The 13,548-nt window shown below is 38.3% G+C and overlaps 1 protein-coding gene and 1 pseudogene across 12 annotated transcripts in view; one reads left to right on the top strand and one right to left on the bottom strand.

The window, feature by feature from the left end:
* SPIDR (scaffold protein involved in DNA repair) overlaps positions 1-13,548 on the bottom strand; it is a 434,037-nt gene that overhangs the window by 384,588 nt on the left and 35,901 nt on the right. The window lies entirely within an intron of this gene.
* On the top strand, positions 4,291-5,009 carry LOC140626061 (E3 ubiquitin ligase Rnf121 pseudogene; annotated as a pseudogene).

The following is a 13,548-nucleotide window of genomic DNA, read 5'->3' as shown; positions in this document are numbered from 1 at the left end:
AATATTTTTTTAATTTTTCTTTATAATCTTGTTATGGGCTTGAAATGTGCTCCCCCAAAATTCACACATTGAAGTCCGATATGCTCACAGACTATGCAAATAGCATCATTTATGAAGTATCTCTTGTAATATTTCTCCAACTAAAGGAGTTGTCTTTTTATTGTTGCAAGGTTTCTCTATATAGTCTGGATACAAGGCCTTTACAGATAAGTTTTTTATTTTTTCTTTTTAAAGATGCTATTAATTTATTCATGAGACACATACACACAGAGGCAGAGACACAGGCAGAGGGAGAAGAAGACTCCCTGTGGGGAGCCCAATGTGGGACTCGATCCTAGGACCCCAGGATCATGACCGGAGCCAAAGGCAGACACTCAACCACTGAGCCACTCAGGTGCCCCTACAGATAAATGTTTGCTATTATTTTATCTCTTAATGGTGGCAAAAAAAAATTTTATCGTGATGAATTTTAAATCTCTAGTAGTTTTAAGACTTACTGCTTTTTGTAGCCTACCAAAAAACGCTTAGACTATTCTCTACTTACTTCTAGAAGTTTTATGGCTTAACTTTTACATTTAGATCTATGATCTATCTTAAGCTTTGTGTGTATGACACAGAGTGTCAAGGTGACTTTTTATCTATGTGACTATCTAATCATTCCAGCACTATTTGTTTAAAAGCCTTTGTTTCCCCCCATTGGACTACTTTCTTTGTCAAAAATAATTTCTCAGCTATTTTGTTCCACTGATCTTCCTGTATATCTTTATCCACAATCACAATCTTGATCACTGCAACATTAGAGTAAATCAGGAGGTGTAAGTTATCTACTTTGTAATTCTTCTTCAACACTGCTCTACCTACTTCCTTTATATTTCTATATGAATTTCATAATCAGCTTGCCAATTTCTACCTAAAGAGAAAAGGCTTGCTAAAATAATGACTTAGCCACATCAAGATGGGTGGCAGAGGCAGATGCAGTCTTGCCATAAACCTGACTTCAGTGCAGTAAATTGCAAACGGGAGGGAACTAACAAACCCAGAATTTCTCCCTGAGGAGCCAAAAGTTCATACCCCTCATCAGACACTCCAACTTTTCATATCTACACCTGAGAGATTATACTCGAAACACGTGTCTTTGAAAATCAACTGGCCTTGGATACACAAGACCCACAGAGCTGTACCAAACTGAGACACATCTCTTAATGAGGTCATGCTAAGACTTACTCATCCTGCAGCCCAGAAAGAGCTCTTTGGAAAGCACCCAGACTCTACGTCAAAGAAATACATCTGCTAGTCCTAGACTGTCACCTGAGGGCCTGAGGCCTGCCGGATCGGGATACCGTCAGGGGAAGGAGGTGCTGCTGGGTGCCATTGGTAAGTTCTTCCACTAACTTACTAAAGCTAGTAGATGCCTTTTATTTATTTATTTTTTTAACGTTTGACTTTTCTGTTCATGGTGGACGCCATCTTTATCCTCTAACAAGTAGGAACCACTTTGTGCTCTTCCTCTGGCTTGCTAAACCAGCAGGCACCATCTTTCTTTTTCCTTAGAGGACAGGTAACATCTTTGCATGGTCACTCCGCCACAGTCCTCAGTGCCACTAGGTCCTGAAGGGGGGCTTTTGTGCAAACGCCCCAGTTTTTGCAGCTGCAGCCCTGGCGTGCTCCTTGACAGCCTCACTCTGGGGGCCAAGGAGGCTTACTTTCTTGGATCCCATGGGCACTCTACAATCGGACACAGTTATTCGCAGAATACCACCCCCTGCACACAAAGCAGAGTGAAACACACCCCTAGTCTTTCTGAGAAAGTGGCCTATTTGCTTGTCCAGGATCTTCAGCCTGAGAGTTAGGTTTCTGGTCTACCATACATCTAGGTGCCCATGGACACACTTCCAGTAAAACAGAGGCCACTGGGTACCATCTTTGTGCTCCCCCTCTGCTTTGCTCTAGCTTACTAGAATCTCTCAAAAAGTTCCCTTGCCTGGCACCTTGACTTTTACAGCTGGTCCCAAGGAACATATCTACATCACCTGGCTTCAATGACCAGTGGGGCTTACGCTCACAGGTCTCATAAGACTGTCACCAATGGTGAAAAAGTTTTTAAATAGCTACCACCCTCAGGGCACAAGAGGCAAGAGACCCAGAAGTTCAGTCCATCTGTGAAAGAGGCCCATAAGCAGGCATCAGAGCTATGGCCTGAGGGACAGAGTGCTAATTAAATATACATCTAAAGGCTGATTGTAAACTGGACCAGAGATCTCAGAAGATGGGTGCTACATTCACACTCACCCTCAGCTGAAATCCAGAGCACCAGTCTCTTGGAAGGAAGCTCTAACATGTGTTTGGTGTTCCACTTTTTACAAATGGTGTCCTGCTGTTTGTGGCTGCTACAGAGGGGATGCCCCTTGAACATGTGGCTGTGGTCACACTCTGGCTCTGGCCAGAAGGGCCTGTATTTTTGGCTCCCATAGGACTGCAACAATTGGAGGGACAGTTCTTAGTAGGGTGCCACCCCCCAGGGCAGCTCAAAAACAACAGACTGAAACACACCCCCAGCGTCTCTGTTAAAAGAGACCTATTTGCTTGTCTTGATGCTTCAGGTCTGGCATACACCTTAGAGGCTATAGAAATACTCACACAGAGCATGGGTAGAGGGACACTATCATTGTGCCCGCTCTCTCCCTCACTACAGCGTGCCAGTATCTCCCAGGAAGAAGCTTATATACTAGTATGAAGTGTTGATTTTTGCCCCTGTTGTTCAGAGCACAACTTCAGATCTCCTGCTCTGGTGGCTGACAAGCATAAGCTTGTGGTCCCACAGAACTGCATACACATACATATGTAAAAGTTGCAGCCTAAAGATCTGACTTCCAATCAGCCTGGATTTAGGTTCTAGCTGAGATATTCCCCTATGGGACACTAACAGGTCTTGGCACATCCTCAAAAACTTGGAATTACTGAAAATAAATTAGGCTGCTTGGACAATAATAAAGGATCAAGAGACAACCAAGAACTAGGGCAAGGCTGAATGTCAAGGTTCATCTCCTACAAGAGACACTCCTCAAAGACTGGGAGAGGTGACTATTTCATTTAATACATAGAAACAAACACAGAGTTAAGCAAAATGAAGAAACAGGAATGTGTTCCAAATGAAAAAATAAAACTCCAGGAAAAAAATCCTTAATGAAACAGAGGTAAGTAATTTACCTGATGAAAAGTTCAAAATAATGATCATAAAGATGCTTTCCGAATTTGGAAGAAGATAACACAGACAGATAAACACAATGAGAACTTCAAAAAAAGAGAAAATAGAAGAAAGACCAAATGGAAGTCACAAAGCTGAAGAATGCAATAACCGAACCAAAAAATACACTAAAGAGATTCAACAGCAGACTGGATGAAGCAGAAGAATCCGTGAACTCAAAACAGGGCACTGGAGATCACCATCACCCAATCAGAGCAGTAAAAAAAAAAGAATGAAAAAAAAATATATGAAGACAGCCTAAGAGACTAATTGGAAAATATCAAACAGACTAACATTCACATTATATCTGTTGCAGAAGGAGATGGAGAGAGAAAAGGGTAGAAAACTTATTCGAAGAAATAGAATGGCTGAAAACTTCCCTAACCCAGAGAAGAAAACAGACATCCTGCTCCAGAATGTTCCAAATAGGATGAACCCAGTCACCTACACCAAAACACTTTCTAATTAAAATGCCAAAAGTTAAAGACAAGGAAAGAATCTTAAAAGCAGCAATCACCAACTATAATATGTATTAAGAAAACAAACAAAAAAATTCTAGCAGATGTTTCAGCAGAAACTCTTCAGAAGAGAGTGACACAATATATTCAAAGTGCTGAAAGGAAATAAACTTCCAACAAAAATACTTTACCCAGCAAAGTCATCTCTCAGAACTGAAGGAAAGATAAAGGGTTTTCTGGACAAAGTAAATCTAAAAGAGTTCATCTACACCAGCATTTCTAGAAATGTTAAAGGGACTTCTTTGAGCTGAAAATAAAAAGTGCAAATTTGTAAGAAGAAAACATAGGAAACCAACTTGGAGTTGTCTGTACTAGCAGTTTTCAGATGGCTCGGAAGGTGACGGTGTAGCTTCTCTGTGAAACAGAGGGGAACAACTCACACCTAAAAGAAGGTCACTGTATTGTAGGAGTGGGAGTGCCTCTGTTTCCACTGCACCAGGAGCAGCTGGGTCACTCCCAAAGTAGCCATGAGGATGAGGACCATTTCAGCCTGCATGGCTTTGTGGCCATGGTGCTTGGTATGCATACATGGGTGTGCAACTCTCCACTCCTCCTCTGGAGCTGTCTGACATACCAACCTCATCCAGCTCCCGTTCCCCAACAGTACCTCCTCCAACCTCCACCTCCATCACTGCCACCATCTTCACCACTAGTGCAGACACCCCAGGGTTGGTTTATAAGTAGTTCTTATTGATCTATAAAATCAGCTCTGTCACTGGCATCATTAGTTACATGGCTGTCATGTTTACCCTCTTTGGTCTCTATCATTCAAGTTCAAACCAGAAGATGCCATGGACTTTGGTATTTCTCTCTTCTTCTATGGCCTCTACTATGGAGTTCTTGAACAAGACTTTTGCAAAAATGTGTGCAAACTACATGGTGTCTACCATAATGTTCTAAAGTAAGGCAGGTATGCCTAACAAACACCTCTCGGACAGTGTGTGCTGTGCGTGGGCAGCAGATCTTGGTGGATGTCAGTGAAGACAGTGTCATCAATAACATATATAACATATACAAGCTGTATTGCAATCACGTATTCCACAAGTTCTGCATCCTCAGTGGTGTACTGTGGAAGGAAACAGATGTGTCCCTACTAAAAAGAGAAGGTGAACTTCAAGAGAAGTTCAGCAACCCTTGCAACAGGCTTCACATCATGTTTGGGCAACTGCTAGATTAGTTTTGACATTTGGCAGCATGGCAGCCCTATAATCATTAGCCTGGTGCAAGGCATCCTAGGCCTGGAATAGTGAGGAAGAAGAGCATCCACCTACTATGGACCTCAGGGAACTCTCCTTCCTGCCCTCCAAGATGTCCTGGAAAGACTGAACGGGGCACTTGAGCCACTCAGGGCCATTCCAGCTGTATCCAGTCTGGAGAGGGAGATGATGGAGAGCCAGCCAGTGGGGCTGCAGGGGTGGAGGCTTTTTAAAAGAAAACTATTTTGATACATATTTTTAAAAATATGAAAGTATAAATCTCATTGGTAAAGGTAAACATATTGTAAAAATGGTGGATTAATCACTTATAAAGCTAGCGCAAATGTTAAAAGACAAAAGTAGTAAAAATAAGTATAACTACAATAATTAGTTAAGGGACACACAGGACAAAAGTATGTAAAATGTGGCATCAAACCATAAATCATAGGGTAGGAGGGAATAAAAAGGAGGAGTTTAGAATGTGTTCAAACTTAAGTTATCAACTTAAAATACAGTTATAAATAGAGGTTGTTATACTAAGCCTCATGGGAACCACCAAGCAAAAACCTAGGGTATATTCCCAAAAGATTTTGAGAAAAGAGACTCTGCACCAAGAAAGCAGAAGGCAGATGATAGTGGTGTTACTGGAGGGCCCAGGGACTCTGGAATGTAAGGCCACAGTGCCTTCCATGGAGGCTTTAGTAGCAGCATCTAGGCCAGGGCCAAGGCCACAGAGCTCCCAGAGGCAAGACCAAGGACAGGAGTGGATCTCCATCACTAAGCTGGGCCACCTGGTCACAGACATGAAGGTCAAGTCCCTGGAGATCTATCTCTTCTCTCTGCCTATCAAGGAATCTGAGATCACTGACTATTTCCTGGAGATATCCCTCCTCAAGGATGAGGATTTGAAGATTATGTCTATGCAAAAGCAGACCTGTGCTCATCAGCAGGCCAGGTTCAAGGCATTTGCTGCCATCAGAGACTATATGGACACATCAGTCTGGGCATTTAAATGCTCAAGGAGGAAGCCACTGCCAACCATGGGGCCATCATCCTGGCTAAGCTCTCCATCATCCCCATGCAACAAGGCTACTGGGGGAACAAGACCAGTAAGCTGCATACTGTCCCATGCAAGGTTACAGGCCACTGTGGCTCTCTGCTGGTATGCCTCACCCCTGCCCCACTGCACTGGTATTTTCTCAGCCCGTGCCCAAGAAGCTCCTGATGATGGCTGGTATTGACAACTGCTACACTCGGGCCAGGGGCTGCACTGCTACTCTGGACAATTTCACCATGGCCACTTTTGATGCCATTTCCAAAACCTACAGCTATCCCACCCCTGACCTCCGAGACTGTTCACTAAGTCTCCTTATCAGGAATTCACTATCTTTTAAAGACCCACACCAGAATCTCCATGCAGAAGATGCAGGCGCCAGCTGTGGCCACCACATAGATTTTATACAAAAAGTAATAATAATAAAGTGAATTAAAGCCTGTTTAAAAAGGAAAAGGACTATGATAAAGGAATCTAAGCATACCACTAACAAAAATTATCAAACCACAAAGGAAGCAACCAGAAAAGGAACAGAAAGGAACTACAGAACAGCCAGAAAATAATTAACAAAATGGCAACAAGTACACACCCATCATAATTACTTTAAATACAAATGGACTACATTCCACAATCAAAAGACACAGAATGGTTAAGTGGGTTTAAAAAAAAAAAAAGGCATCTGTATATACTGCTTACAAAAGACTCATTTCAGATTTCAGATTTAAGGATATACACTGACTGAAAGTGAAGGAATGAAAAAGATATTCCACGTAAATGGAAACAAAAAGAAAGCTGGAGTAATTATACTTAGACAAAGTAGACTTTAAAGCAAAACTATCCTAAAAAATAAACAAAAACGGCATTACATAATGAAGAAGGGATTGATCCACAGAAAGATGTAACGCTTGTAAATATTTATGCACCCAAACTAGGAACACCTAAATATATAAAGCAAATATTAACAGACCTAAAGGAAGAAACAGACAGCAATATAATAATAGTAGGGAGCTTTCATATACCACTTTCATAACACACAGATCATCCAGACAGAAGATCAATAAGGAAACACTGGACTTACATGTTTACTAGATGAACTGAACAGATATATACAGAATATTCTATCCAAAAGCAGAATACTTGAGAATATTCTTCTCAAGTGCACATGGAACATTCTCCAGAACAGATCATATGTCAGTCCACAAAACAAGTCCTACTAAGTTTAAGAAGACTGAAATCATATCAACCATATTTTCAAACCATAATAGTAAGAAACTAAAAATCAATTACAAGAAGAAAACTGGAAAATTCATAAATATATGGAGATTAAACAACATGCTACTGAACAACCGATGGGGTCAATGAAGAAATCAATGGAAAAATAAAAAGATATCCTGAGACAAATGAAAATGCAAATACAATGTACCAAAATTCATGGGATATAGCAAAAGCAGTTCAAAAAGAGTTCATGGATTTAATTGCTTACCTCAAGAAAGAAGAAAAATCTCAAATAAACAACTAACATTACATTAGGAAAAAAAAGAAAGTTACATCCAAAGTCAGTAGAAGAAAGGAAATAACAAAGTAGAAATAGACTAGACTAAAAAGACAATAAATAATATGAATAAAACTAAGCGTTGGTTCTGTGAAAAGATATACAAAATTGGCAAACATTCAGCAAGATTCAGCAACAAAAAAAGAGGACTCAAAATCAGAAATTACAACTAAATATAAAGAATCACAAAATACTACAAGAACAACTACATGCCAACAAATTTTACAATCTAGAAGAAATGTATAAATTCCTAGAAATACCCAATCTCTGAGACTGAATCATAAAGAAATAAATTTTAACAGACTGATTACTAGAAAAGAGATTAAATCAGTACTCCAAAATCTCCCAAAAAACAAAAGTCCAGGACCACATGCCTTCACGGGTAAAGTCTACCAAACACTTAAAGAACTAATGTCAATCTTTCTCAAATTCCTTCAAAAAACAGAGGTGATGGGAACACGTACAAGCTCATTATATGCAGTCAGTATTACCCTGATACCAACACCATGAAGGACACCACAAGAAAAGATATAGTTATAGGTCAACATCCCTGATGAATATAGGTGCAAAAATTTTCAATAAAATATTAGCAAACCAAATTCAACAATACATTAAAAGGCTCATACACCATAATCCAATGGGTACTATTCCAGGGATACAAGGTGGTTCGACATCTGCAAATCAATCAACGTGATACACCATATAAACAAAATAAAACATAAAACTCATATGATCATTTCAATAGATGTAGAAAAAGCAGATGACAGAACTCAACATCCAATTACAATAAAAACACTCAACAAAGTAGATATAGATGGAATGCACCGCAACATAACAAAGGCCATATATGACAAGCCCATGCTAATATCATACTCAACACTGAAAAGCTAAAAGCTTTTTGTCTAAGATCAACAAGATACTTAACACTTTTATTCAACATAGCTGGAAGTCCTAGCCAAAACAATCAGGCAAGGAAAAGAAATAAGAGGCATCTAAATTGGAAAGGAAAAGTAAAACTGTCACTATTTGCAGATGACATGATATCATGTACACCAAAAAAAAACTGTAGAATAAATGAACTCCATAAAGGTGCAGAATACAAAATTAATATACAGAAATCTGCTATACTTCTTTTTTTTTAATATTTTATTTATTTATTCATGAGAGACAGAGAGAGAGGCAGAGACACAGGCAGAGGGAGAAGCAGGCTCCCTGCAAGGATGAGACTCTATCCCAGGACCCTGGGGGTCACGCCCTGAGCCAAAGGCAGATGCTCAACTGCTGAGCCACCCAGGTGTCCCCTGTTGTATTTCTATACACTAATAACAAAGTAATAAAAAGAGAAGTTAAGAAAACAATCCCATTTACAATTACATAACAAGAATAAAATACCAAGGTATTAATTTAAACAAGGAAGTGAAATATATGTACAATGAAAACTATAAGACACTGATTAAAGCAAATAACAAAGATAAATAGATATTCCATTTTATGGGTTGAAAAAGTAATAGTTAAAACGTTAATAGTACAGATTCAATGGAATCCCTAAAATTTACAATGTCACTTTTCACAGAAATAGAACAAACATTCCTAAAATTTGTAAGGAACCACAAAAAAAAAAAAAAAGAAAATCCAAAACAATCTTGACAAAGGAAGCTGGAGGTATCACAATCCCAGATTTCATACTATATTACAAACCTATAGTAATCAAAACAATATAGTATTGGTTTAAAAACAGACACGTAGATCCACAGACCAGAAGAGAGAGCCCAGAATTAAACCATTGTATACATGTTCATTAATTGATGACAAAAAAGTAAAAGTAAAAATATAGAACAGGGAAAAGACAGACATTCCCTTCAATAAATGTTGGGAAAACTGGAGAACCACATGCAAAAGAATGAAACTAGGCTATGATCTTACACTGTACACAAATACCAACTCAAAATGGATTAAAAACTTGAATGTGAGACCTGAAACCATAAAACTAGAAGAAAACCTAGTTGGTACACTCCTCAAGATTGGTCTTGGCCACTAGTTTTTGGATGACTGCAAAAGCAAAGGCAACAAAAGCAAAAATAAGTATAACTATATCATGCTAAAGGTCTTCTGCACAGCAAAGGAAATCATCCATAAAATGAAAAGGCAACCTACTGAATGGGAGAATATATTTGCAAATCCTATATCTGATAATGGTTAATATCCAAAACATATAAAGAACTCATACAACTCACTAGTAGAAAAACAAACTGACTAAAAAACAATGTTTTTCTGAATAGCATTTTTCTAAAGAAAACATACAGATTGGGATCCCTGGGTGGCGCAGCGGTTTGGCGCCTGCCTTTGGCCCAGGGCGTGATCCTGGAGACCCGGGATCGAATCCCACATCGGGCTCCCGGTGCATGGAGCCTGCTTCTCCCTCTGCCTGTGTCTCTGCCTCCCTCTCTCTCTCTGTGACTATCATAAATAAATAAAATAAATAAAACGGTGAACACCCAATTTCTTTAAAAAAAAAAAAAAAGAAAAGAAAAGAAAACATACAGATGGCCAAGAGACACATAAAAAGATAATCAACAACAACAAAAAAAAGATAATCAACATCATCAGGGAAATGCAAATTAAAACCAAAATAAGGTTATCACCTCACACCTGTTAGAATGGCTTTCATTAAAAACAAAAGATAACAAGTATTAGTGAGAATGTGTAAAAAAAGGGAACTCTTGTGCACTGCTGGTGAGAATGCTAATTGGTACAGGCACTATGGAAAACAGGATGGAAGTTCCTCAAAAGATTGAAAACAGAACTACCATATGGTTCAGCAATTCCACTTCTGAGTATTTATGTGAAGAAAATAAAAAAGCTAACTGGAAAAAAAATATATGGCACCCCCTCGTTTGCTGCAGCATTATTTTCAATAGACAAGATAGGGAAGCAATCTGTCCATCCATGAGTGAAGGGATAAAGATGCCCTGGAAAGGAATAGTGCTCAACCACAAAGAAGAAAAAAAAAAAAAAAGGAAATCCTGTTATTTGTGACAGCACGGATGGACCTTGAGGCCATTAGGTTAAGTGAAATAAAGACAGAGAAAGACAAACAGTGTGGGATCTCACTTAACATGTGGAATTTATAAATAATATAACCAAGCTCACAGATACAAGGAATCGATTGATGGTTGCCAGAGGTGGGGACTGGGGTGGGACAAAGGAGTGAGGTATAAATTTCCAGGTATAAAATAATTAAGTTATGGGGATGTAATGTATAACATGCTGACTATAGTTAATAATACTGTACTGCATTTGGAAAATTGCTAACAAAGTAGATTTTTTTTTTTTTCATGAAATGGTGACGTTTAATGAGAACCCCCCGCCCTCCCACCCCCAAAGTAGATCTTAAAAGTCCTCATCACAAGAAGGAAAATTTTTGTTAACTATGTATGGTAATAGATGTTAACTAGACATTGCTGAGATCACAATATATGCAAATATGGAATCATGGTGTTGTATACTTGAAACTTATATAATGGACTATGTCAATTATACCTTAATAAAAAAGACTTTTTAAAGCTGTATCAAGTGGTGTTCCTATAACTTGAAATAATAGAAAAGTCATTATTATATTATGGTCCTGATCTTTTACAATTAATGTAAGCTTAGAACGACTTAAATTAACACAATGAAGACTATCATAGGTACTGTAAATAAATGTTAAAAAAACAAAAACCTTTTGGTGGGGAGAAATGATTTTGATTACATTAAATCTGTAGATTGGCTAGGGAAAAGTAATTGTTTTAATTCCAAATATCTGAATTTTTCCTGAGTATCTTATTATTAATGATTCTACTCTAAATTTTATCATGGTTAGAAATTAGTCTTTAGATTTCAAACTTTTGAAATTTATTGAGAAGTTTTATATCTCCAATATATGATTTATCTTGCTATGTATATCATGTGCATGTGAATGGAATGTGCACTCTAATATACTCTAGTTGCATGTGACGTTCTACAAATGCCAAACAGGTCAAGGTAGTTGATAGTGTTTTGCAGATCCTCTATGTTCAAACTCATTTTTTTGGTTCTAGATTTTCTATAATTCATAGACAATATGGTGTTAAAATTTCTAGCTATGATTATAATCTTAAGCACTTACAAACTTGTGGCTGATATGTCATAGTGGTAAGTGTTACCACTATGAAATGTCCTTCTTTATCTCTAATAACATTGTTTGAAATCTACTTTACCTAATATTATCACTCCAGCTTTCTTATAATTACTATATTCGTGCTACAACTTTTTTTCATGAATTTATTTTCAATCTATGTCATTACAATTTTTTAAAGATCTTATTTATTTATTTGAGAGAGAGAGAAGAGAGGGAGGAGCAGAGAAAGAGGAACAAGCAGAATGCATGCTGAACTTCAAGACCAATGAGGGGCTTGATTCCACGACCCCGAGACTATGACCTAAGGTGAAATCAAGAGTTGGACGCTCAACTGGCTGACCTACCAAGGTGCCCCTGTGTTACTACATCTAAAATGCATCTCTAAAGGACAAACATTATATGGTCTCATTCATTTGGGGAATATAAAAAATAGTGAAAGGGAATAAAGGGGAAAGGAGAAAAAATGAGTGGGAAATATCAGAAAGGGAAACAGAACATGAGAGACTCTTACCTCTGGGAAACGAACCAGGAGTGGTGGAAGGGGAGGTGGGAGGGGGTGGGGGTGACTGGGTGACGGGCACTGAGGGGAGCACTTGACGGGATGAGTACTGGGTGTTATTCTATATGTTGGCAAATTGAACACCAATAAAAAATAAATTTATAAAAAAATTAAAAATAAAAAAAATAAAATGCATCTCTAAAATAAATAAATTAATTTTAAAAGGTCTTGCATTTTACCAAAGTGTCAAGCTCAACCTCTACTTTTTCAGGAAAATATTTCATTTATTTACATTTAATAGTTTATAAGGTTAATCTACTTCTATAATTTTGCTATTTGTTTTCTTTTTAAAAAAAGATTTTATTTATTTGAGAGAGAGAACACAAAAGTGGGGGGGGGGGGAGCAAAGAAAGAGAGAAGCAGATTCCCCACTAAGCAGGGAGCCTGCCTTGGGCTGGATCCCAGGATCCTGAGCCAAAGGCAGAGGTTTAACCCACTGAGCCCCCCAGGCGCCCTTGCTATTTGTATTCTTTTCATCTCACCTGTTTATATTCATCTATTACTACCTTTACACCTCCTTTTATATTCTCTGAATACATTTCAAATTCTACTTTCTCTAATTGTTTTTTAGCTCTACTTCTTTGTCCTTTTCTTTTTTAGTGTTTGCTGTAGGAATCATAACATACACCTTTAACTTTTCACAGTGGACTTGGAGCTACTATGATACCACTCACATAAAATGAGAACCTAGAAAGGTACATAATTCCATCTACCTAGACCAATCCCTTATCCTATAGCTGTCCTATTACCTCATTACTTAAATGCCATGTGATCATATTAATGTTATGATTTTTACTTTAAATTGTCAGGTTTAACTTTTTTTAATAGGTGGAGAGGAGATTTTTTTTATTTATCCACATATTACCAATTGCAGTGTCCTATATTCTATCCTGAAGATCTGATTTTACTTCCCTTCAGCCTGAGGAACTTCCTTTTTTTTTTATTGGACTTCAAGTTGCCAACATTTAGCATAACACCCAGTCCTCATCCTGCCAAGTGCCCCCCTCAGTGCCCATCACCCAGTCACCCCCAACCCCCCGCCCACCTCCCTTTCCACTACCCCTTGTTCATTTCCCAGAGTTAGGTGTCTCTCATGTTTTGTCACCCTCACTGATATTTTCACTCATTTTCTCTTTCCCTTTATTCCCTTTCACTAATTTTTATATTCCCCAAACGAATGAGGCCATATAATGTTTGTCCTTTTCCAATTACCATTCCTGTAATGCATATCTGCTGCAATGAAATCTTTTAATTCTTGTTTATCTG

The sequence above is a fragment of the Canis lupus genome, chromosome 37 (assembly GCF_048164855.1).
Source record: "Canis lupus baileyi chromosome 37, mCanLup2.hap1, whole genome shotgun sequence".
In the NCBI taxonomy this organism is placed as follows: domain Eukaryota; kingdom Metazoa; phylum Chordata; class Mammalia; order Carnivora; family Canidae; genus Canis; species Canis lupus.
The sequence above is the reverse complement of the archived record's forward strand: the minus strand, read 5'-3'. Positions and strand labels throughout refer to the sequence as shown.